Below are 4,607 nucleotides of genomic sequence, written 5' to 3'. Positions count from 1 at the left end.
GCGCCGGGGGCTCCGGGCCGCCCTCCCCCGCGCAAAGCGCATGCGCGCGCCAGCCGCTCTACTATCCCCCGCCGCCAGGAGGCAGTCTGACCCCTGGTCAGGCCCCGCCGCGCCCGCCCCCATTGGCCGCCCCGGGGGAACGTCAGTCATATGCAAATGATCTGGACCGCCGCCGCGCGCGGGTCAGGCCCCGCCGCGCCCGCCCCCATTGGCCGCCCCGGGGGAACGTCAGTCATATGCAAATGAGGGCAGGGCGGGGCGGCCTCCGGTTGGCCCTAAGCCGGCCGGGGGCGGGACCGCGGGAGGAGGGAGGCAAGGCGAGCGCACTGCAGTAAAGGCACCGAGCCAGGGGGGCGGTTGGGGCGCCGCGCTGCGGAGGCACGGGGTTGTGTGTGGTGCTGTTTGTGTGTCCAGTCCGCGCGAGGAACACAGTTACGCGCGGTGCTGCCCACCTGAATGCGCACGGCCCAGCAGGGCAGACGAACTGCGCGTAGGGCTGGGGGAGCCACCCCTGAGTCCTCACCAACTCCCATACCAGCACCGCGCGCGCGCGCACACACACACACACACACACACACACACACACACACCCCTCACAGACTTTCCTGCCACACCCATTATTTCATACACACCCCACTGTCACATGTACCCTTGGTCTTACACTGTCACACTAAGCCACAAACCTTGAACACCTGCTCATATATATGTACTACCTCCCACACGATCCATCACTCCATCACCCATCCATCACCCACCATCATACACACTGGTTTCTCACCCATCCTCTTCCCATGAACCATTTCATACATGTTTCCCCAATGTATAGCCTCATCACACATTAACTGACCCTCATGAATCATCCTACAAACACACATCAAACAGGCAGAATGATCTCGCACACCTCATCGCAGCCCATCACACACCCCACATCCCTCCCACACAACCACGACATGCTCTTCGATTTCTCACATGGCCTTCCTGGCACTCCCATCCCCAGCACAGGCTAATTCTCACAGACACCATCATGGTGACCCCGTATATAAACTTATCCTGGTAAGCACTAGCTATCTCAGTACCCTGGTCCATCGGGTATAGAGTGTCATAGCCATTCAGCTACCCTGCCTGACACTCAGTAGCCACCCAGGACCCTCTAAATCACAATGTAAGGCAAGGGGCCACAGAACACCACTGTGGGCTGGCCCCACCACCCTAGGCTTGGAGCCACCCCTTCCAGGAAAGGACCAAAAAGAAGAAAGGAAACTTAACATTGAAGCTGCTATGTGCTAGAAGCTCATACATATTGTTCAATGAATGAATCCTCACAGCCACTAGGAAGGTATACTTTATGATGCCCATTGTTCAGATGAGAGAATGAGGCTCAGAGAAATTAAATGAATTGTGCAAGATCATACAGCCAGAACATAACAGCCCAGTGCTCCAACTCAAGTGCTCTTCCCACTACTGAAAATTTAACCTCAAGGTGGACACAGGCAGAGACTCCCAAAGAGAGTTCTAGGAATATAGTTAGACAATGATAGAGACTGGCGAACTACAGAAAGATCAAATGGCACACACAGAGACACAGGCAGGGGTGTAGGGCCCACCAAATAGAAATGCAGAACACTTAAATCACTCAAAGGGGTCCCTGGGGCCACACCCAATAGAGGCAGAGGCCTGGGGTCACACCTGGGCAAAAAAAGGTGGTATGGGCTCAGAAGGACGAAGACTGGGCTCCTACACAGGGAGGTCAGTGACAGGAGCAGACAAACCCTTTTCCCAGCCTGCTCCATCTACTGCCAGAGCTGAAGATATGAAGAGGGGACAAAAACCAGGTAACCTAGGCCCAGAGGGGAAGGGGAGAGGTCTGTAGCCTTTTGACCTCCAGAGACTGCAGGGCCAGACACTTGGCTGTGAGCCTGGAGGGGCCACCAGAGGGACTATTAAGTGACTGCCCTCTCCTCTGTAAGCAGCCCCAGACTCAGACCCTCCATTACCTCACTGCCCCAGGGACTGCAATGTGAGGCAGAAATCAAGGCTGAAATCAATGTGGCCGCTATCTCCCCACCACTGCCCCCTCCTCTTCCCACCGGTGAGTCACCTATTGGCAAGTTAACCCCTTCCACACTGCAATGCAGCCCAGGGACGGAACTCGGAGGAACCCTGCCCCCTGCTCACCCACATCTGTTGAGTGAGAAAAAGAGCTAGGCCTGGCACAACGGAAAGTGGGCCCCACACATCTGGGAGGGTTGCACATCTGGTAGGAGACACAGTACCCACATAGGAGGGATGGGAAGAGGCCCCTTACAGGGTAGGGTGCAGCCAAGTGGGGGCCCAGCCTGGCAGGGAGGGGCCGGAATCCGGGCGGGAAGGGCCCCCCTGCCCTGGGCACTGGGCCAGCCCTATACTTAGCTTCCATTGTTCAGAGTGGAGGAACCCTGGTTAGGGGTGATTAGGAGTGGAGAAGAGGGAGCAGGTCCTACATGCACAGCTCCATCCCTTCAGTCATCCCCAACCCTAACTGGGGCCTCCTTAGTTGAAAAATACTGAAGAGGTTCCCCAAACCAGGGCCCTTGCCCCATCTGAGAGGAGGTGCAGAGCCATCCTTCACTCAAGGCAGGTATTGAGCAGAACTATGGTGTAGGCATCCCGGTACCACTCTATAACCAACTCCACAAAAGGCCTGGCCCTAAACAGTACTCAGAGCACCACCCCACCACAGCCTGGGGACAGGGAGCCCAGACAGAGACACCGACTGCCACCCAGGGCAGCACAGGCCGAGGCCTGCCCAGAGGTCTGGGGCGTACAGCCAGAGATGCTGACAGACTGAGGGACAGACAGGCAGACACGCTCTGAACTCACGGCCCGTTTATTGAGCCTGAGAGGGACCCCGCCCTCGCTGCCCGAGGCTCCCCACCCTGCCCTGGACCCCACCTCGGCTCACCACCCGGGTGTCCCCAGATCCCCTCACCCGCTCCCTACATACACACCCACCCACCCACTCCGGGCGGCGTCGGCGACGGCCAGGGTTGCCTGGGGAACGAGCCCGGGATTGGGCTGGTGAGGATAGGGAGGGATGGGGGCCTAAAAATAGCGCCGGGGTGAGTCAGTGAGTGGGGCTAGGGTAGGCAGGGGGACCAGGAGGGAAAGAGACAGGAGAGAGGTGTGGGGGAGGGTCCCCAGGGATTGGGAGATGGGCGGGATAGGACTGGGGGGGCGGGGCGGGATGTGGGTTTGGGGATGCGAAGGGACGGGGGCGGGGTAGTGTATAGGCGCCGGGGCTGGGAGGGCTGGTCGGCGAGGGCTGAGGGAGGCGCCATGGCCCTGGCGGAGGAGGGGGCGCCGCCCTGCGTTCTCCTCCCCTCCCCGAGCTCACGAGATTTTCCACTCGCCGCCTGGCCCCCAGCCAGCCCCCGGCGGGCCCCACAAAGCCGCTTTGTGCTGGGAGGGCGGGCGGGCGCCCGGCTGGGCTGACACCCACGCGGGCCGCGGCGGAGCGCGGGCCAGCTGGCACCCGAGCTGTCTGCGGGGGGGGCCCCCCGAGCCAGCCCGAGGGCCTGGCGGCGCAGGGGTTAATGGCACAGGGCAGGGGGAGCAGGTCTCGGCCAATCGGCCTCGACGGGCGTGACGGCGGCCAATAGGAAGGGCCGAGGACCCATGCTGGGGGCCTACCCCCTAGGGCGCGGGAACCTGCGCCCCTAGGTGCCGGCGGGGGCTGGGCGCGGCCCTTATCGGATGCCCGTCCGGATCTACAAAGTCTCCTGTGCACCGTTTCCCCACTGCTTCGCAAGCAGGCTCAGAGGAGGGTAGGATCTTGCAGTCAGGGGCTCGCACGGTCGGAAGTTGAACCTGGGTCTGCCTGGCTTCACGATCAGCTTTTCGGCCGAAATTGGGAGACCGGGGTTCCCTGGCCCTGGTCTCCGTGGGGAACAGTAACAGGGGACGGGGTGCGGGCGGAGGAGGCGGCGCGGCGGGCTATGGTCCAGCCGCCTGCGGTGCAGCCGCTGCCGCCGGTGGTAATGGGAGCCAGACGCCGTCGCCGCCGCTAATGCGCCTCCCTCCCGGCCACTAATGGAGCCATTAATGCCGGGGCGCCGGGGGCTCCGGGCCGCCCTCCCCCGCGCAAAGCGCATGCGCGCGCCAGCCGCTCTACTATCCCCCGCCGCCAGGAGGCAGTCTGACCCCTCGGCAGCACCTGATGCCGAGGGCTCTTCCACGAAGTCTCCGAGACTCACGCCTGCTACTTCACAAACGCCTCTCCCCTCAAGTCATTTTCTTCTTCCCAGCCTAGGCCTCCTTCCACTCCAGTACAGTCTCCCAGGATCTTTGGCACTGACATCCAGCATTTTCTCTCCCCTGCTCTAAACCCTTGACTCTTCAAGGTTTCGCATTTAACCCTGGCCAGGCTAGACCTGTCCTTGGCACCCTTCTGCCATGCGTAGGCTCTAGTGTGGCTTCAGCCTCAATTAGCCACTCACAGGTCATGCACTTTCACCCTCCTGGCCCTTGCTCCCGAAGCTGCCTCAGCCTAGATCACTCTCCCCTTCTTTCACTACCTTGAAACCCACTCATTCCTCCTGCTTCAGCTCAAATGTCCCCTCTAATGAGCA

This window comes from Pteropus vampyrus, unplaced genomic scaffold (genome assembly GCF_000151845.1).
Source record: "Pteropus vampyrus isolate Shadow unplaced genomic scaffold, Pvam_2.0 Scaffold490, whole genome shotgun sequence".
In the NCBI taxonomy this organism is placed as follows: Eukaryota; Metazoa; Chordata; class Mammalia; order Chiroptera; family Pteropodidae; genus Pteropus; species Pteropus vampyrus.
Note: the sequence above shows the minus strand (reverse complement) of the source record.